Genomic DNA, 22,592 nt, shown 5'->3' with positions numbered 1-22,592 from the left:
TAGGGAATGCCTTTGATGATGAGACAATTCAACTTCTATCAAGTAGAATTAAAGTCTCCTCCAAATTAAAGTCTCCTCCCACTATTAGGTGGAGGGAATGATATCTGTCAAGAATATCAAAAATATTTTTGAAGAAAGTAGCTCTCATTTGGGGCATAAATTGAAGCAATAGTGATTTGGCGACCTTTGAAGATGCCTTTCAGGATCAGGAATCTACTCTCTGGGTCCTTGTATATGTTGAGTATTTCCATGACTAGTGATTTCCTTATGAAGATGGCAGTACCACGAGTCTTGGAAATATAGTCTGTACAATAATGCTGACTATAAGATGTGTCAAAATATTGCGGGTGGTTATTGGTGGCGAATAGGGATGAGCCGAACACCCCCCGGTTCGGTTCGCACCAGAACCCGCGAACGGACCGAAAGTTCGCACGAACGTTAGAACCCCATTGACGTCTATGGGACTCGAACGTTCGAAATCAAAAGTGCTCATTTTAAAGGCTAATTTGCATGGTATTGTCCTAAAAAGGGTTTGGGGACCCGGGTCCTACCCCAGGGGACATGTATCAATGCAAAAAAAACTTTTAAAAACGGCCGTTTTTTCGGGAGCAATGATTTTAATGATGCTTAAAGTAAAAAAAAAAAAGTGAAATATTCCTTTAAATATCGTACCTGGGGGGTGTCTATAGTATGCCTGTAAAGTGACGCGTGTTTCCCATGTTTAGAACAGTCCCTGCACCAAATGTCATTTTTAAAGGAAAAAATCTCATTTAAAACTGCTTGCGGGTTTAATGTCATGTCGGGTCATGGCAATATGGATGAAAATCAGTGAGACAAACGGCATGGGTACCCCCCAGTCCATTACCAGGCCCTTTGGGTCTTGTATGGATATTAAGGGGAACCCCGCACCCAAATTAAAATAAGGAAAGGTGTGGGGCCACCAGGCCCTATATACTCTGAACAGCAGTATACAGGCGGTGCAAACAAGACAGGGACTGTAGGTTTGTTGTTAAGTAGAATCTGTTTGTAATTTTGAACATTTTTAACGTGTTTAGCTCCAGCCAAAAAATCTTTTCTAAGCTTTTTGGAAAACATAGGGAAGGGTTATCACCCCTGTGACATTTGTTTTGCTGTCTTTCCTCCTCTTCAGAAGATTTCACCTCACTTTTTTGTCCCAATGAAAAATGTTTTTTGAAAATTTGGGTTTTTTTGTGGAACAAGGATTGGAAAGCATCAGTGGAAAGGAGAAATTGTTTTCCCATATTAACTCTTACAGGAGAGAATTTCCCTTCCTAGGGGTAGATTTCATCTCACTTCCTGTTGTCTCCTTCCGTTTGCAAGTAGGAGTCGTTTGTAAGTTAGATGTTTGAAAGTAGGGTCCTGCCCTATATACTCAGCAGAAATTTGGGCCTTAGGTGTTGCTGTGGCCACAACACTGTAAGCCCTCACAGGGCCCTGCTGTGAAATATTAGATCAAGAATTGTAATTACATGCCCCTGTTGAACAGGAGCTGAAAAATTAGGCCTTAGGCACTGGTGCTGGTGCCACAACACTGCAACCCCTCACAGACACTCTAGTTGGAACGCAGGAACGAGCCCTGCTGCAAATTATTGCTTCAAAAATTGTAATTACACGCCCCTGTTAGACAGGGGCAGAAAAATTGGGCCTTAGGCACTGGTGCTGGTGCCACAACACTGCAACCCCTCACAGACACTCTAGTTGGAACGCAGGAACGAGCCCTGCTGCAAAGTATTGCATCAAAAATTGTAATTACACGCCCCTGTTAGACAGGGGCAGAAAAATTGGGCCCTAGGCACTGGTGCTGGTGCCACAACACTGCAACCCCTCACAGACACTCTAGTTGGAATGCAGGAACGAGCCCTGCTGCAAAGTATTACATCAAAAATTGTAATTACACGCCCCTGTTAAACAGGGGCTGAAAAATTGTGCCTTAGGCACTGGTGGTGGCGCCCAGAACCAAAAATGTTCTTACAAGCTATCAGCGTGATGATTGAGGAGGAAGAGGATAATTACTCAGGGATAGTCACTCAGCATCAGCATAGGCAGTCTTTGAAGGGATCTGAGATTTCAAAAAAAATTATTCGGTTACATCAGCATCAGGTGCTTGGTAGCTGGTGGTGATCCAAGACTCATTCATTTTTATGAAGGTCAGCCGATCGACCGAGTCGGTGGACAGACGCACCCTGTGATCGGTTACCACGCCTCCAGCAGCACTGAATGTGCGTTCCGAAAGAACGCTGGATGCAGGACAGGCCAGTAGCTCAATTGCATACTGTGCAAGCTCTGGCCAGTGATCCATCCTCAAGACCCAGTAACCCAGAGGATTTTCGGTGGGAAAGGTGTCCAAGTCTGATCTTGCCCCTAGGTATTCCTGCACCATGTAAAACAGACGCTGGCGATGGTTGCTGGAACCGATCATACCTTGGGGCTGCGGACCAAAAAATTGTCTGAACGCATCGGTCAGACGGCCACCTTCTCCACCGCTCCTTCTTTGACTGACCGAAGCCTCAGCAACACGTTGTCCAGAAACAGGAGTTTGTAACCTCCCAGTCTCTGGGAACGCGTTGCACAGACCTTTCTGCAAGGCCTCCCGAAGATGTTTCATCCTCTGCTCCCTCTGCGATGGCAAGATAAGGTCCGCAACCTTACCCTTGTAACGTGGATCAAGGAGGGTTGCCAGCCAGTATTGGTCCTTCTCCTTGATACCACGAATACGAGGATCCTTACGCAGGCTTTGCAGGATCAGGGAGGCCATGCAGCGTAGGTTTGCTGAGGCATTCGGTCCGGAGTCCTCTGGGTCACTAAGAACGACATGGTCCGCAGCCACCTCCTCCCAGCCACGTACAAGTCCATGTGTTTCTTGGGACTGATCCCTTAAAGACTGCTGCTGATGCTGAGTGCCAGGCTCCACCTCCATACTGACACAATCTTCCTCCTCCTCCTCTTCCTCCTCGTCCTCTTCCTGTGTGATCGGCGGGCACGCAGGAACACTGTCTGGATAAAGGGGGCCTTGAGAGCTAAGGAAGTCCTCCTCTTCCTGCCTCTGTTCTGCCTCAAGTGCCCTGTCCATTATTCCACGCAGCGTGTGCTCCAACAGGTGGACAAGGGGGACAGTGTCACTGATGCATGCACTGTCACTGCTCACCATCCTCGTGGCCTCCTCGAATGGTGACAGGACAGTGCATGCATCCCTGATCATGGCCCACTGGCGTGGGGAAAAAAAACCAAGCTCCCCTGACCCTGTCCTGGTGCCATAGTCGCACAGGTACTCATTGATGGCCCTCTGCTGCGTGTGCAGCCGCTGCAGCATGGCCAACGTTGAGTTCCACCTGGTGGGCATGTCACAGATTAGGCGGTTCTTGGGCAGGTTAAACTCCTTTTGGAGGTCCGTCAGACGAGCACTGGCATTATATGACCGGCGGAAATGCACACAGACTTTCCTGGCCTGCCTCAGGACATCCTGTAAGCCCGGGTACCTGCCCAAGAACCGCTGCACCACCAAGTTAAGGACGTGAGCCAAACAGGGCACATGGGTCATTTGTCCCTGTCGGAGGGCAGAGAGGAGGTTGGTGCCATTGTCGCAAACCACCATTCCTGCCTTAAGTTGGCGTGGCGTCAACCACCTCTGAACCTGCCCCTGCAGAGCTGACAGAACCTCTGCCCCAGTGTGGCTCCTGTCCCCCAAGCACACCAGCTCAAGCACCGCATGGCATCTTTTGGCCTGCGTACTTGCGTAGCCCCTTGAACGCCTACGGAGCACCGCTGGTTCCGAGGAAGAGGCCATGGAGGAAGAAGAAGAGGAGGGGGTGGAGGAGAGAGGTGTGTCACAATCAGCATTTTGGAGGCGTGGTGGCGGAACAACCTCCAACACTACTGCACCTTGTCCTGCATCCTTCCCAGCTGCCAGCAGAGTCACCCAATGCGCCGTGAAACTTAGGTAACGTCCCTGTCCATGCCTGCTGGACCATGAGTCAGCGGTAATATGCACCTTACCGCTGACCGCCCTGTCCAGCGAGGCATGGACATTGCCTTCCACATGCCGGTAGAGAGCCGGAATCGCCTTCCGTGAGAAAAAGTGGCGTTTGGGTACCTGCCACTGAGGAACCGCACATTCCACAAACTCACGGAAGGGGGCAGAGTCTACCAACTGAAAAGGCAGCAGTTGAAGTGCTAGCAATTTTGCCAAGCTAGCATTCAACCGCTGGGCATGTGGATGGCTGGGAGCAAACTTCTTTCGGCGGTGCAGCAGCTGGGGCAGGGAAATTTGCCTGGTACAATCTGACGTCGGTGTACCAAAAGCAGATTGCCCACAAGTACTTGGCTGTGACACACCTAATTCTACACCTTCATTCCTCTCACTGCAGGTCTCAGAGAGGACTGAAGGTCTAGTGGGGTTGGAAATCTCAGCTGATGAGGAGCAAGGAGAGATCCTCTTTGTTCTTTGGTGTGGGTCTTTTAGATACGCTTGCCAACGAACTGCATGGCAGGTCAACATATGTCTGGTCAAGCATGTGGTACCCAAGCGGGAGATATTTTGGCCACGCGAGATACGCTTGAGACATATGTTGCAAATAGCAGCGGTGCGATCTGATGCACTCGTCTCAAAAAAGGCCCACACCAAAGAACTTTTTGAATAACGCGCAGAGACTGCAGCGCCCTGCACATGTGGAGCTTTGGGGTGTGATGCAGTCAATGTGCTGCCCTTAGGCTGGCCCCTGGAGGGCATCCTGCCTCGTTGGTGATGTGCTGCCGCCTCCTCCTCCTCCTCCTCCTCCTCCTCCTCTCTCCTATCAGGCACCCACGTTGAGTCAGTGACCTCATCATCCCCTCCCTCCTCATCACTGGAGCAAACCTGGCAGTATGCTGCAGCAGGGGGAGCATGACTGCCAGATTGCTGTCCTTCTTGGGCACCCCCTCTGTCCGCGCTCATGTTACTGCCTTCATCGAGCTCAGTATCGTCATCAGAGCCTTCCAAACGCTGGGCATCCTCCTGGAGCATGTACCCAACACTGTGGTCAAACAGTTCGAGGGAATCCTCATGAGGACATGGTGGAGCTAGGGAAGGAGTCACTGATGACATTGAGCTGAGGGAAGAGGCCGCTGCTTTGCCAGACAAAGCACCCTGGGCATGGGTGAGAGAGGATGAGGAGGATGAGGACGGCTTGGTCATCCACTCGACCAAGTCTTCCGCATGTTGCGGCTCAACATGGCCAGCTGCCGAAAAAAAGGCCAAGCGTGTCCCATGGCCACGTGCTGATGAGGATGCACCGTCTCCACGACCAGCACTAGACACAGAGCCTGCTTGCCCTCTCTTATTGGCTTGTGACTGTCTGCCTCTCCTTCTTGGCCTTCCAGACATACTAATGGCCTGTAGCTGCACTAAGCTGGGATAGAACACCTGTAATTTTCTTCAAGTAGCTTTATATACTGTAACCAGACAAGCCTGCCTGTCAGTAGGAAGATAACAGGAACGGATCTAGCTGAACACTGTGAGCAGGACGCACTGTACTAAATGTAAATAGTCTAGCTGCCTGACCGTGGTACTAATAGGATCAAATAGAACACCTGTAATTTTCTTCAGGTAGCTTTATATACTGTAACCAGACAAGCCTGCCTGTCAGTAGGAAGATAACAGGAACGGATCTAGCTGTACACTGTGAGCAGGACGCACTGTACTAAATGTAAATAGTCTAGCTGCCTGACCGTGGTACTAATAGGATCAAATAGAACACCTGTAATTTTCTTCAGGTAGCTTTATATACTGTAACCAGACAAGCCTGCCTGTCAGTAGGAAGATAACAGGAACGGATCTAGCTGAACACTGTGAGCAGGACGCACTGTACTAAATGTAAATAGTCTAGCTGCCTGACCGTGGTACTAATAGGATCAAATAGAACACCTGTAATTTTCTTCAGGTAGCTTTATATACTGTAACCAGACAAGCCTGCCGGTCAGTAGGAATTTAACAGGAACGGATCTAGCTGAACACTGTGAGCAGGACGCACTGCACTAAATGTAAATAGCAGGAACGGATCTAGCTGAACACTGTGAGCAGGACGCACTGCACTAAATGTAAATAGCAGGAACGGATCTAGCTGAACACTGTGAGCAGGACGCACTGCACTAAATGTAAATAGCAGGAACGGATCTAGCTGAACACTGTGAGCAGGACGCACTGCACTAAATGTAAATTGCAGGAACGGATCTAGCTGAACACTGTGAGCAGGACGCACTGCACTAAATGTAAATAGTCTAGAAGATAACAGGAACGGATCTAGCTGAACACTGTGAGCAGGACGCACTGCACTAAATGTAAATAGCAGGAACGGATCTAGCTGAACACTGTGAGCAGGACGCACTGCATTAAATGTAAATAGTCTAGATAGAAGATAACAGGAACGGATCTAGCTAAACTGAATACAGTGTATATATATATATGCAACACCTGGGATGCATATATATACACAATACACTGTAAGTGCAGCTAACTGACTGACTGTTCTGCCTAATCTATCTAACTCAAATCAAATGACACTGTCTCTCTCTCTCTCTATCTCTCAGCACACCGGAACACACACTACACAGGGCCGCCGTGCAGGCGGCCTTATATAGTGTGGGGTGTGTACTAAATCCCCTGAGCCATAATTGGCCAAAGCCACCCTGGCTTTGGCCAATTACAGCTCTCTCTACTGACGGCGCTGTGATTGGCCAAGCATGCGGGTCATAGTGCATGCTTGGCCAATCATCAGCCAGCAATGCACTGCGATGCCGCAGTGAATTATGGGCCGTGACGCGCCACACGAATTTAGCGCGAACGGCCCATAACGTTCGCAATTCGGCGAACGATCGAACAGCCGATGTTCGAGTCGAACATGGGTTCGACTCGAACACGAAGCTCATCCCTAGTGGCGAAGTGGGTTTCCTGCAGTAAAATAATATCTGCACCTAACCTAAAGTTACGGAATGCTTTTCTACATTTACAAGGTGAGTTAAAACCTTGAACATTGTGTGATAATACTTTAAGTCCCATTGTAGAACTCATAGGTAGAGATTGATCTGATATGATAGTAAGCAATATTTACTATAGTAGGGACTACTAAAACTAGAATATATAACCAAAGTGTTTACTTACAGTGGGGACGGAAAGTTTTCAGATCCCCTTAAATTTTTCACTCTCCGTTATATTGCAGCCATTTGCTAAAATCATTTAAGTTCATTTTTTTCCTCATTAATGTACACACAGCACCCCATATTGACAGAAAAACACAGAATTGTTGACATTTTTGCAGATTTATTAAAAAAGAAAAACTGAAATATCACATGGTCCTAAGTATATTTAAGTCAGGTGCTGTCCATTTCTTCTGATCATCCTTGAGATGGTTCTACACCTTCATTTGAGTCCAGCTGTGTTTGATTATACTGATTGGACTTGATTAGGAAAGCCACACACCTGTCTATATAAGACCTTACAGCTCACAGTGCATGCCAGAGCAAATGAGAATCATGAGGTCAAAGGAACTGCCTGAAGAGCTTAGAGACAGAATTGTGGCAAGGCACAGATCTGGCCAAGGTCACAAAAAAATTTCTGCTGCACTTAAGGTTCCTAAGAGCACAGTGGCCTCCATAATCTTTAAATGGAAGATGTTTGAGATGACCAGAACCCTTCCTAGAGCTGGCCGTCAGGCCAAACTGAGCTATCGGGGAGGGGGGAGCCTTGGTGAGAGAGGTAAAGAAGAACCCAAAGGTCACTGTGGCTGAGCTCCAGAGATGCAGTCAGGAGATGGGAGAAAGTTGTAGAAAGTCAACCATCACTGCAGCCCTCCACCAGTCGGGGCTTTATGGCAGAGTGGCCTGACAGAAGCCTCTCCTCAGTGCAAGACACATGAAAGTCTGCATGGAGTTTGCTAAAAAAAACACCTGAAAGACTCCAAGAAGGTGAGAAATAAGATTCTCTGGTCTGATGAGACCAAGATAGAACTTTTTGGCCTTAATTCTAAGTGGTATGTGTGGAGAAAACCAGGCACTGCTCATTACCTGTCCAATACAGTCCCAACAGTGAAGCATGGTGGTGGCAGCATCGTGCTGTGGGGTTGTTTTTAAGCTGCAAGGACAGGACGACTGGTTGCAAAGATGAATGCGGCCAAGTACAGGGATATCCTGGACAAAAACGTTCTCCAGAGTGCTCAGGACCTCAGACTAGGCCAAAGGTTTACCTTCTAACAAGACAATGACCCTAAGCACACAGCTAAAATAACAAAAGGAGTGGCTTCACAACAACTCCATGATTGTTCTTGAATGGCCCAGCCAGAGCCCTGACCAATTGAGCATCTCTGGAGAGACCTAAAAATGGCTGTCCACCAACGTTTACCATCAAACCTGACAGAACTGGAGAGGATCTGCAATGAGGAATGGCAGAGGATCCCCAAATCCAGGTGTAAAAAAACTCATGGCTGTATTAGATCAAAAGGGTGATTCTACAAAATAAGGAGTAAAGGGTCTGAATACTTAGGACCATGTGATATTTCAGTTTTCCTTTTTCAATAAATCTGCAAAAATGTCAACAATTCTATGTTTTTCTGTCAATATGGGGTGCTGTGTGTACATTAATGAGGAAAACAAATGAACTTAAATGATTTTAGCAAATTGCTACAATATATCAAAGAGTGAAAAATTTAAGGGGGCTGAATACTTTCCGTACCCACTGTATATTGTTCTTAAACTTGCAAAAGATGGAGATTAGCATATCTATCCAGTAGAACTACAGTAATAAAAACCTTAAAGAAAATATCAACATTGCATTGCATATGATTAAGAATATATAACACCTTAAGGAAAAAAATATTTTTTGTTAGACCTTTTCAAAAATTTGTAAAAACAGACTAACTTAATAAAACTCTGAGAAAAAAATATATACAGTGGGGAGAACAAGTATTTGATACACTGCCGATTTTGCAGGTTTTCCTACTTACAAAGCATGTAGAGGTCTATCATTTTTATCATAGGTACTCTTCAACTGCAAGAGACGGAATCTAAAACAAAAATCCAGAAAATCACATTGTATGATTTTTAAGTAATTAATTTGCATTTTATTGCATGACATAAGTATTTGATACATCAGAAAAGCAGAACTTAATATTTGGAACAGAAACCTTTGTTTGCAATTACAGAGATCATATGTTTCCTGTAGTTTTTGACCAGTTTTGCACACACTGCAGCAGGGATTTTGGACCACTCCTCCATACAGGCCTTCCCCAGATCCTTCAGGTTTCGGGGCTGCCGCTTGGCAATACAGACTTTCAGTTCTCTCCAAAGATTTTCTATTGGGTTCAGGTCTGCTGACTGGCTAGGCCACTCCAGGACCTTGATATGCTTCTTACAGAGCCACTCCTTAGTTGCCCTGGCTGTGTTTTTCGGGTCGTCATGCTGGAAGACCCAGCCACAACCCATCTTCAATGCTCTTACTGAGGGAAGGAGGCTGTTGGCCAAGATCTTGCATGGCTCCATCCATCCTCCCCTCAATATGGTGCAGTCGTCCTGTCCCCCTTGCAGAAAATCAGCCCCAAATAATGATGTTTCCACCTCCATGCTTCACGGTTGGGATGGTGTTTTGGGGTTGTACTCATCCTTCTTCTCCCTCCAAACACGGCGAGTGGAGTTTAGACCAAAAACCTCTATTTTTGTCTCATCAGACCACATGACCTTCTCCCATTCCTCCTCTGGATCATCCAGATGGTCATTGGCAAACTCCAGATGGGCCTGTACTTGCGCTGGCTTGAGCAAGGGAACCTTGTGTGTGCTGCAGGATTTTAATCCATGAAGGCGTTGTGTGTTACTAATGGTTTTCTTTAAGACTGTGGTCCCAGCTCTCTTCAGGTCATTGACCAGGTCCTTCCTTGTAGTTCTGGGCTGATCCCTCACCTTCCTTATGATCATTGATGCCTCACGAGGTGAGATCTTGCATGGAGCCCCAGACCGAGGGAGACTGACCGTCATCTTGAACTTCTTCCATTTTCTAATAATTGCGACAACAGTTGTTGCATTCTCACCAAGCTGTTTGCCTATTTTCCTGTAGTCCATCCCAGCCTTGTGCATGTCTACAATTTTATCCCTGATGTCCTTACACAGCTCTCTGGTCTTGGCCATTGTGGAGAGGTTGGAGTCCATTTAATTGAATGTGTGGACACGTGTCTTTAATACAGGTAATAAGTTCAAACAGGTGCAGTTAATACAGGTAATGAGTGGAGAACAGGAGGGCTTCTTAAAGAAAAAAATAACAACTCTCTCAAATAAGCTCTCTCTGTGAGAGCCAGAATTCTTACTGGTTGGTAGGTGATCAAATACTTATGTCATGCAATAAAATGCAAATACATTTTTTAAAAATCATACAATGTGATTTTCTGGATTTTTGTTTTAGATTCCGTCTCTCATAGTAGAAGAGTACCTATGATAAAAATTAAAGACCTCTACATGCTTTGTAAGTAGTAAAACCTGCAAAATCGGCAGTGTATCAAATACTTGTTCTCCCCACTGTATATATTTTTTTGTATAAGTTGGGAGTCAGGGTGTAGAACACCGCCTGACCAAAAAACATTTTGGTGTCGACAATAATGTCCAAAACTCACATAAGGAGCCCTATCTATCAAAATAATAGATAACATGATCAGTCATATAACAATCTTCAGGAACTGAACCATATTTTGGGGTCCTATTGTGATTAGGGGGACAAACTAACGGAGGCGGAGCAGATCAGCCTCAGTGAAGATTCTATAAAACAAAAAAGTATGTGCATGCTGTATATCATGTACTGAAAAGGGGAAATAGAAAAATATATAAATTCTTATAAAAGGTAATATGATATATCAACTTCCTTTTAAAGGAGCAGATCAGCTGTTTGCTTTGAGCTGTCATTTAAACTTGCAATCTTCCAAAACTTTAATAACTTTTCTTTAAGCTTGATGGAGATAGTGGAAATCTTTGATCATTAATTCCTTTTAATTCCCATCTTTTCCTTGATGTTGTATATTTGAAGAGGGAAAACCCTGTTAGCCGAAGAAATGAGTCATCTTCTTCTTCAGGCATTCATATTTCTGAAGGATTGTCGCAATCTTCTTTGATCCCGATGTGTGGCTCGGGTAGCCCAAATAGGTGAAGTGCGGGGAGTAGTAGGGGGTCTTCTGAAACCGGATATAAAAGTTCCAACTTCACCAAGAGATCTTTACCTTCTGAGACATTGACGACTGTATAGATACTGTAGTACCATTGTGCGGTACTGGTAATTTACATGGAAATCCCCACCGGTATCTAATGTGAGCAGATTGTAATACTGAAGTTATTTCCTTCAATTTGTGTCTCCTTTCCAGGGTAGCTTGGGAGATGTCAGGAAAAATTTGGATTTTTGTGCCATCCAATTCTATGTTGTGCATGTTTTTGGATGCTCTCAATATGCTTTCTTTTGTGATGAAGTCCTTCATGCACAGAATGATTTCACATGGAGGTTTGTCTGGAGGTGGTTTAGGGCACAGGGCCCTATGGATTCTTTCACATGCAAACAAAGATGAGGGTGACTCAGGAAGCAGATTGTGGAGCAATTTGGATGCTGCAGGCATCAGGTCAGAAACTGATTCTGGGATGCCTCGAATCCTTAGGTTGTTCCTGCAGTTTTGATTATCCAAGTCTTGGACCTGTGATTGCAAATATGAGTAGTTTTCCACTAGAAGTTCAAAGTCTTTTCTAAGATCATTATGTGCAAGTGGTAACTCATCATGTTTGGTTTCTAGAACGTCTGTGCGTCCCCCAGGAATGCTATTTCTTGTGTGATTGTGCTTGTTGTTTTTTGGAGCTCATACTGTATTTTATTAGCAAGCTTTTCATAAATCTTAGTCAAGCTGGCGTTTAAATCTGCTTTTTGCGCTGAGAAGAATGCTCACTATTATTTTGTGAATAAGCAAACTCCTGCAGAAGGTTGCACGCTGTTATAGGAGACTGTACCGGCTGTGGGGAGACGGCACCTTTATGAGCCATTTTCTTTTGCTCTTTATTGCGCAGCAGATAGGTGATCAAAGAGTGCTGTTGTTCTGAACAGCGAAGATGCGCCTTCTTGCCTGACGGCATGCACTAAGGTGTCTTGCAGGGGTGGTGATGGAAATTGGGGTGATTTGCTGTGGTTTCTCCATGTGTTGTGCGTTAAATCCTCGCTGATCCGAGGGAGCTCCTACATGGAGCTGCTGATCTGCATCTCATCCCGCATGCACCCCCTCTTAGCTAGAGACATGTCCTTGTCTCATCTCGTCTACTCCATCACAGATTAGGAAGTAGCCAGGCTGCCCTATTATTTTGTGGTATCAAACTGTCTGGTGAGGGAACTGCGGCTCCCTGATGGAGCAATGGGTGGACACAGAGGAATCGGGGAGGCCAAAAGAAAGTTGTTATGTTGTAGTAAGGTGGTTGCTACTCCTATGAAAGTTGCTGTGGCCTGCTCATAATGCAGCTGTGGAGGCAGACGAGTACTCCTGATGGGGACTACCGGTTGAAGTCTAGGTTAGGTAGCTCTGACTGTAGTCGAGAGAGCGATTCAGGCACAGAGGAGTAAGGGAGATCCCAGTAACAGAGAATCAGGGTGGAGCAAGATGACCACCACACTTGGCTCTGGAGTTAGGGCCACAGCAGCTCCCAGCACCACAAATGGGGGAGGATATCAACTTTAATCCTCTATTGGGATTATATTATGTCTGGCCGGGATGCTCCGGTGGTGGGATGGGGCCTGGATTGAGACCAGATGAGATGGGGAGGTCTGCTAGGGGGTAGCAAGATGGCCGCAACACATGGCTCCAGGAATAGGGCCACCTCTGCAACCTGTACCACCTATGGGGGGGATATAAACTTCACTCCTCTAATGGGGCCTTGCTATGTCCGGCTTGGATGCTCCGGTGTTGGGATGGGGTCTGGATTGTGCTCAGGAGAGATGAGGGGAGGCCTCAAGCATCTGCTAAGGTGCAGCAAGAGGGCCACCAGTTACTTGCTGAATCTCCCAAATTCCATCAGGTTGGCACTCAGAAGCGGCACTCCGATGATCATGGGTAGCGGATCACTAACTGGATCAACCCGATTGCTGTGTGTGTGGTAGAAACTGGGCACGGGAGAGCTGTATGTATCACATTCAACAAAGTATTTTGGTCTTGAAAAACATATACAGACATACATGACCATACTACATATATGCTTGCCTGGTAAACCCTGAGACCAATTGAAGGTGACACCACATAGAGACAGGCTGCAGAACCAAAGTCAATCCTACCCACCGAATGGATGAAAAGAGTGAACCAGTTTTGTGACCTCTAAGTTGAGGAGGAGAGAATCTCGCCTCCAATATAACCAAGGACACTGAAAATTCTATAGACAGAAACACGTAAGGTACTATGAAACCATCCCCTCATTGATCTTTCCGTATTAGCATAGAATTATATATATTGTAGTATTACCTCTTGGTAATTCAGTCAAAGTGGACTATTGAAAAGAGGGAATGGCTGTATATCAGATATCTTGTCATGTATGACGATATCTAAAATATAATATTTTTATATAAGAATTGAAAAAAATGGGGGGGGGGGGAGAAGGGTTAAGGGGCCAAAGGTATCCGTGGATGCACATAGATTCCATATTGGACTACATATTGTACCATGCTTACCAAAAGATGAGATTTATATAGCCACCTCTAAAGAGCAGGGAGATTCAATAGATATATTCACTCAAACGAGCCTCAAAACATCAGCTTGATGCGTATACAAAGCCTGAAAGGACAGGCCATTAAAATGTTTAAAATGTAATGGGAACATGTAGACGTGATAGTAGAATTAAGCTCTTTAGCATTACCCACCTTATTAACAGGTATGAGCGAGTTCCTCGTGTTGGGGGGGGCTTTTAAATAAAGTCAAAGACACGAAAGTCCATAGAAAATAGTGGGTGCTTAAAGCATATAAAAAATTCCAGGGTAGTAAAAGATTATATAGGATAACCAACACCACCCAATAATAATGCTACCATTCAGGATTGATATTAAGAAATCTCCAAGCAAGCTCACCTACTGTGGAATGTATGACTGGTAATCAGTCTCTTCCTTTATAGAGTGCTTTACCACCAAAAAGCGTGGCACCTTCAAACGCTCGCGTGATCCCCTGAATTGCCCAGGGAACTGCGCATGTCAGGCAGAGTGCTGACACCACAACGTTACGCTCGCATCATCCCCTGAATTGCCCGAGGAGCTGTGTGTGTCTGGAAGTGAAATTCACCTTTGCATAGATAAGTGCTGGGCGGACAATGATTATTCTGCCCATCCACATCACAAAGCCACGAAAAAACAGAAGTCAATGGGAGCACCGCAGCGCACCAAGTGTACACCACGGGCAAAAGACCACCAGGCCTACCACCACATCCCAACCAATAATACCTCATCCAATTGGACACAGCATGGGAAAAGGCTCAGCCTGAACACACACAATGGGAGTCCACGCTGTTTATTATATTTTCCAAAATCGTAGCATCAACAAAATCAAAATGCTCACCAGGCAAATATTACATGCACATGATCAAAAACTAAAAAAAAAAAAAAAAAAAAAAATGAAAAAAGAAAGGAAAAACACACAACGGCAATAGAACATTAAAACCTATGTTGACATGCAAATCCTACAATGTATATAATCCATTGATAGCAAATTGTTTTCATCATTTATTTATAGACAGAGAAAGGAAAAGTTATATAACCCATCCAATCCATAAAAGGACTTGATAAGTCTAATCTGAAAAATAGGAAAGTATGGAAATGAGGGAGCTATCTCATATCAAAACCTGGGTTTTCACTACCTCTCTATAGGAATGATTTGTAGCTCATTGCATTGCTTAAACCCAGTGGCGTGGTGACCCCCAAGGTATGAATCCCAGGCATCTCTCTTTGCAGGACCCTTTTGTCAAAGTCGCCACCCCTCAGATCCATTGTAATATGTTCCAGTATGGCAAATTTGATGACTGTATTGTTTCCGAATGCTGGAAGTTCACATGGCGTCCTATTGGTGTATATAGTTTATTTCTCTCAATATAGTAGATCCTTTATTCTATGCCAAAACGAACGTTTGGTTTGTAAAACCTTCCACATTTGCAAAACATGTTGTAAACTATACAAACTGTATAACTATACCAATTGTCTGACAGTCTACATGGTGTGCAATAGAATGCAATTTCCCATCAGGAAGGTACATGGTACAATTCTCAAACATCCATGAGCAAAAATTGCATGAATTGCACTCCCATGTGCCCCTTTGAACAGCATCTTCTCCCCTCACATCCGCAAAATGACTTTGTGTTAGCCTGTCCTTTAAAGACCTTCTAAATGTTATATTGGATTTGCTGCCTATATATTTGAAAAGGATACCAATGTAAGAAGATACCTATGTTTCTTAAGAATTTCTCGTATACAGGGATGTTGTCGTGTATAAGTCAATATGACCCTTGTGGCGTTTTTTTAAGTTCTTTTGACTAATGCCTGTTGTCTAGATTGTTTGAATGACCTTTTGTAGGCCGTCTTAAGTGGCCTTCTTAAGCCTTCTTAAGTGAAATTTTTGAATATCCCCGACTTGATAGTCTTATGCGTAAGAGATCTTGAGCAAATTCTTCATAATCTAAGATACTGGCCATAGGGAATGCTGTTAATAAGAGAGGCAGGATGTAGCATGCAGCAGGGTATTCCCAGCTGTCTCTTTTCGATATAGAGTGGTACTTATATTCCCATCCTCCTGAATTATGACAGTCATATCCAGGAATGTAATTTGATGTTTACTCTGCTGCATGGTAAACTTTAAATTGTATGAATTATTCCCCAAATCAAACATGAATTCAGCTAGTTCATTGTGGTACCTGTCCATAGTAGTAGCACAGAGTTGATATAACGATTCCACATCAGGATCTGATCCCAGTGTTTGGTGTTTCTATCATCTGAGAATAATGTTCGTTCCCACCTCCCTAGGTACAGGTTGGCATACGATGGGGCATAAGAGGTCCCCATCGCCACCCCCTGAACCTGAAGGTAGTGGGAACCATCGCACATGAACACGTTGCATGTTAGAATGTGCTCTAAAATAGACAGAATAAACAAGTTGAAGGACCATGAGTCTTGTTCTCTTTCCTTTAGGAATTCCTGTATAACTGATAAACCCAAGTGAGTGAGGGATACTACTATACAATGCTTTGATGTTAAGAGCCACAATGATAGTATCTTTGAAGGCCCCTGGACTGCAACAAACAGGACACCCACCATGTGGGGCCACCACCATGTTGAGGTGAAAGTTCGGGTGAACTTTGACAGACAATGGTAACCCCTTTGGGGGTTGTTGGGCAAGCTATTGCTAAACAAAGCATGGGAAGCTAGGCACTGCTGTGAGGGAACTTTGCCAATGCAAAAAAAACCCACAAATGCATAGTGGGTGAAAGAATCTTTTCATATAGCTTCAAGAATGGCATGGTATATGCAAAATCATTTTAAATTATAGATTTTATAGATGGCGTAAAGATACACATTGGGGTTTATTTACTAAAGGCAAATCCACTTTGCACTGCAAGTGCCCTGTGCAAGTGCACTTGAAAGTGCAGTCACTGTAGATCTGAGGGGGGCATGCAAGGAAAATAAAAAACAGTATTTTTGCTTGCACATGACTGTATGATAAATTCAGCAGAGCCTCCCCTCATTTCAGATCTTCCCCTCAGATGTACAGTGACTGCACTTTTATGTGCACTTCAAAGTGGATTTGACTTTAGTAAATAACCCCCACTGCTACACAGTGTTAACACCCCAACATTGTTTTCAAAGACAACCTCAGCAACAGAATACTTTGGCAGCATGTTTTTAGCAGTGTTTTCTTTTCTCTTTAATTAACACAGGTCAAAAGCAAGAAAGTATTGATACCCTAAGCCCAAGCGCAAACAAAAAAAAAACAATAAATATCTGCCCAAGACCTAGCACACTTGCTGATGACACAGATTGTAGACCTAATATGGAGTTTTGGGTTTGTGAGCATGGGACGGAGAGAAGCAGCTCATACACACTGACACTGTGGTTGTTTTTAGCCTATTTTATATTAAGGAGCTGCATTATCCAGACACACACACACACACACACATCATTGGCCTTTGTGTGTCTGCTATCCAGGGTTAGAGGATGCAAAAGGCATTAAAGGTGCCAAAGTTCACCTTTTATGAACTACCCAAAATTCATCCATTTGAGGTGAATTTGAATCCCAGAAATTCAAATCCAGATCCCAATCCTGTTGTCTATTAAGCATGAGGTTCGCATTCATTACATCTGTAGATTAATGGTGAATGTTGTTAGTTCAAAATTTGCAGTCCATGCAAATTTATGTGCAAATTCATAGGACTGCGTTTTTCTGTTCAACCAGAATGCACCTAATGCCTTTTGAACCGTATCCAAAGGGCTTAGAAAGGCCAATAAAGGGGCTTTTTTAAAAACCAGACCCCTCCCTAAACAAAAATGGTAGTGATGAGAGCGTGGGCGCTCAGAACATCTATGTGTGGTTTGTAAAGTTGCTGTAGGTCAAGGATAATGGAAGGAAGCAAACGGCATAGGGAGAGATTAGTGTCAGTCAGGAAAATATGCTTTACTTCTGGTCACTAGCTATTTGGGTCAGTAAGTCAATTTTGATGTCTTTTTTGTTCTTGTTATAGGGCGTTTTTGTAATACATTTTTGTTTTTAGTTCATGTAAGTCTCTTCCACCTGCTGTCCCATCCATAGCAAATTGTTTTAAGTTTGTAATGCTCAAGGTTTAGCAATCACTTGTGCCTGACTATTTGTTCTTGGATCATACTTTTGATCACAGAAAAACAATTGCATAATTTAAAAGAAAACAATGAAATGCAAAATCAGTGTGCAATTAAACCACCTCACATCATACCACTCACATTCACTGCAATTACCCAGCTTCATCTGCACAATACAAATAAAATGTAGACAAATAGTGATTAGGCCTATTCTCCATGATGAAAACAATGTTCTTGCTAGCCAAATTTACAATGCTTTATCATCTGCTGTCTCTTAATTATTGTAGTAAAATGTCTAGTATATTTTGGCCCAGGCTTGATCATCCAATGTTACACTACTGTATTTACTGCTGTCTCCTAATTCTTATAGTAAAGCACAATGGTAGCTGGTGCTCAAAATTTTTTGGGGGGGTGCAAACAAACTGAAAAATTCTGAAAAATACTGAAACAAAAACATCAATTGCAGCCACTGTGCCATCAAATGCAGCCACTGTGCCCATCATATGCAGCCACTGTGCCCATCATATGCAGCCACTGTGCCCATCATATGTATCCAACTGTGCCCAGAAAATGCAGCCAACTGTGCCCATCATATGCAGCCAACTGTGCCCATCATATGCAGCCAACTGTGCCCATCATACGTAGTGAACTGTGCCCGTCATATGCAGTCATTGTGCCCATCATATGCAGCCAACTGTGGCCAGCAAATGCACCCAACTGCACTCATCATATGCAGCCAACTGTGCCCATCATATGCAGCCAACTGTGCCCATCATATGCAGCCAACCGTGTCCATCATATGCAGCCAACTGTGCCCATCATATGCAGCCTCTGTGCTCATCATATGCAGCCACTGTGCCCAGTAAATGCAGCCAACTGTGCCCATCATATGCAGCAAACTGTGCCCATAATATGCAGCCTCTGTGCCAATAATATGTAGCCACTGTGCCCAGCAAATGCAGCCAACTGTGACCATCATATGCAGCCTCTGTGCCTATCAAATGCAGCCACTGTGCCCAGCAAATGCAGCCAACTGTGCCCATCATATGCAGCCAACTGTGCCAATAATATGCAGCATCTGTGCCCAGCAAATGCAGCCAACTGTGCCCATCATATGCAGCCAGCTGTGCCCACAATATGCCGCCTCTGTGTTCATCATATGCATCTGTTCTTTTAGGCAACCAATGGGATCGCCTCTGCCCTCACCAATCAGGTGACCCGTATTGGATCCACGCCAATGATTGGTGGAGTGGCGATTCGGTGCTGGAAAAGCAAATATTAATTTGCTTTGCTAACACACCTCTGTGGACTGCGAGCTCAATGCTCTATGCTCACAGTCCACCTTTTTTGAAGCCTATTAGAGCCTATGGCTCTAATTAGGTGCTTAAAAAAAACACCCCCGCTGCTGGAATTTAGGTGCCCAGCGTCCAAAAGGGGTGGCTACAGCGGCCATGGATAGATTTATGCAATGAATGAATCTATCCATTCTGCACAGATGGGGTGTCTGGAGAGAGGAGGCAGTGCCCGTGTGCCCCTAATGGACAGGGCGCCCCTGGTAAAGCACCTGTCTGTGCATTGTGTGTGTAGTGCATTTCAGATAGTTTTGATCATTAAAACTGTCCTGACTCTGCCCATTTTTACACTGCTTTACTATCTGCTGGGTCTTGATTCTTGTAATAAAATACCTGTCTGGGTCTTACATCTCTAGTACATTTCAGTCTAGTCTTGCTCACTAAAACTTTTTTTTAAATTATCTTGCTCATTAGACCTATAAATGGGCAGAATGTACTAACAGGATTCGCCCATCACTGACTTCAGTTGGATGCGTTATTAAGTTAGGTTCAACGCAGTCAGCTGCATCCTGGCTCAGACATCTGTTCCTAACCCCAGCTAACAACTCCGTTTGTGGCTACATGTGAACAGCAGTGGCTGCTGTCATTCTGCCATTAGTTTAAATGGGCTGAGCGGCCTGTAGGCAGGTGCAGTCTGCTGTCTCCACTGCAGGTGGCCATCAACCGCAGCGGCTATGCTGAAGGAGAGTAAGTCATGAGGAACAGGGTTCCTCTATGGTTTCCTGAGTCACTGGGGAAGTGATCCGATTGGATGCTGGCCACTCATGTGACTCTGGTGGCCATCTTAAATGCAGCAAAGTCTATTTTAGACCCTTGCTCCTGGGTCTGGTGTGCTTTATGCACATTGGTAGTGTAGGAAAGTTACCCAGTCTGTTAGGGACAATACTAGCGATAGGGAAAGGTTTCTGATGAGGAAGGAAAGCATAGGGTCACGTCTCTCTGGATACCTTCCTGATTGGGCATGAGACGGTCCCCTTTTAAGAGATGCTGTTGGTTCAGCTAGAACCTTCTTCTTCATGTTATTGGAAACTGAATGTGCCCGCCTGGGTAACTGTCCCACCAGGCAGTGCTACATTACTTTAATACAAGTTTTATATTGCACCTGACTGTAAATTATTGCTACCGAACCACACTGCACCCCACTTACAGGCCACTGCTAGTCACATGACCTGGTCACTCCAGCAGCAAGAATCCACCAATTCATGTTGCAGGAATCCAGAGGTCACATGTAACCGCATGTGAAGGAGGTCTAAAATACTGGCTAAATAAGAAAGAGATCATATATAACATTTGTATTATGATCAATGTTTCTTTTTAAGTTTTGAAAGCTAATTATTGTCAGATACATTTTCTCTTCTTAATGGATGACATAAGAGCCAAAAAAAAAAACTTCTATGCAGTGTGTGGTTCCACCTCTCTGTGCTGAACATATCTATTGTCCATCTCAGTCACCTTCCTGTGTGTATTATAGCACTACTATTTTTGGAGCTGCACTTGTTCTTTATAATGAATAGCCGGCAAACCGCAACTGTGACCTGTCTGCCATTGTATAAGACTGCCAATTTTCAGAATGTAATAGCTACAGTGTGTTAAGGAGCATTGAAGCAGATAAGACGTTAAACACAACATTGTCACAGGCACATTTTGCCTTAAGGTAGAAACTCAGTGCTAAAACCAAACAGAATTTCATCCCGCAATATCACTAGATACCAGAAAAACTTTGGCGTCTTATCCTGCAACATAAGGAAACTAAATGAGTCTACAGCTAGGAAGATAATATCTTTTTCTGGGCCACTTAACAAAATTTTACATCATCAATCTTCCCTGCAAACACATCTAATTGGGAAGAAAAGCACCACTGAGCAAACAGGCTAGAAATGACAACCGAAGAACATGAATAAAAAAATATGTTTTTGTACTTAAAGAAGACCTGGCATCAGATTCATTTTTAGGTTATGTGCAATCAAGCCAAGTAAAGTTAAAGTGTAACACTGGCATTTATATATCACTTGCCACCTTAATCATGAGGCACATAATCACAATTTATTCATTGTTTTTTCTATACTATGAATTGTGAGTGCATGTCTCACATAACTCAAATCCTTTCTCGTACCTGCAGCAGAATTATGACATTGCACTCCCCAATCTGCATCTTTTAGCCAATACTAAACTTGTCAGAAGCACAAACACTGATTTTAAGGGCTTATTCAAATGGTTTACAGATCAGTACACCCATGCAGAGGACACCATTACAGGGGCCAAGATTACGCACCTGGGAGGCAAAGGTGTTTGAGGTAGAACAACACACCAATGTGAAAAATGGAAAATGATATATGTTTTTAAAAAATTATGCCATATATTGAGGCGTGCCAATAATTTATGCATTTAAACATTCATAATGATTAATAGATAGGTCCACTTTAAGTGTATTTTAAATTTTCTATACAGTTTATCATATTAACAATGATATTTGAATAAAAATGCACAAGGAAATTCTGTCATTAAAAAAAAAAAGAAAAAAGCAACTTGCACATAACATGTTTCCTTATTTACAAAAGTGCCAGCTTTCTGTGAAAATCAGGAGATTTCAGTGATCTGCCAGATTCAGGTCTAGGGATGAGCTTGATGTTCGAGTCGAACACAAGTTCAACTTGAACATCGGGTGTTCGCCTGTTCACCAAACAGCGAACAATATGCGTGTTTGCGGCAAATTCGAAAGCTGTCGGAACATCGTTAAAGTCTATGGGACATGAACATGAAAAATCAAAAGTGCAAATTTTAAAGGCTTATATGCAAGTTATTTTCATAAAAAGTGTTTAGGGACCCAGGTCCTGCCTCAGGGGAAAACTCGTTGAAAAAAAGAGCATGGGATCCCCCCAGTCCATTACTAGGCCCTTTGGGTCTGGCATGAATATTAAGGGGAACCTCGAACCAGAATTAAAAAAAAAATTGCATGGGGGTCCCCCTAAAATCCATACCAGGCCCTTTGGGTCTGGTATGGATTTTAAAGGGAACCCTGCGCCAAAATGTAAAAAAATGACGTAGGGGTCCCCCCAAAAATCCATACCAGACCCTTATCTGAGCACGCAACCTGGCAGGCCACAGGAAAAGAGGGAGGGCAAGAGAGTGGCCCCCCTTCCTGAACCGTACAAGACCACATGCCCTCAACATGGGGAGGGTGCTTTGGGGTAGCGCCCCAAAGCACCTTGTCTCCATGTTGATGGGGACAAGGGCCTTGGCCCCACAACCCTTGCCCGGTGGTTGTGGGGGTCTGCGGGCGGGGGGCTTATCGGAATCTGAAAGCCCCCTTTAACAAGGAGACCCCCAGATCCCAGGCTCCTCCCTGTGTGAATTGGTAACGGGTTGTACCCCTACCATTTCACAAAAAAAGTGTCAAGATG

The sequence above is a fragment of the Aquarana catesbeiana genome, linkage group LG07 (genome assembly GCF_042186555.1).
Source record: "Aquarana catesbeiana isolate 2022-GZ linkage group LG07, ASM4218655v1, whole genome shotgun sequence".
Taxonomy (NCBI): Eukaryota; Metazoa; Chordata; class Amphibia; order Anura; family Ranidae; genus Aquarana; species Aquarana catesbeiana.
The sequence above is the reverse complement of the archived record's forward strand: the minus strand, read 5'-3'. Positions refer to the sequence as shown.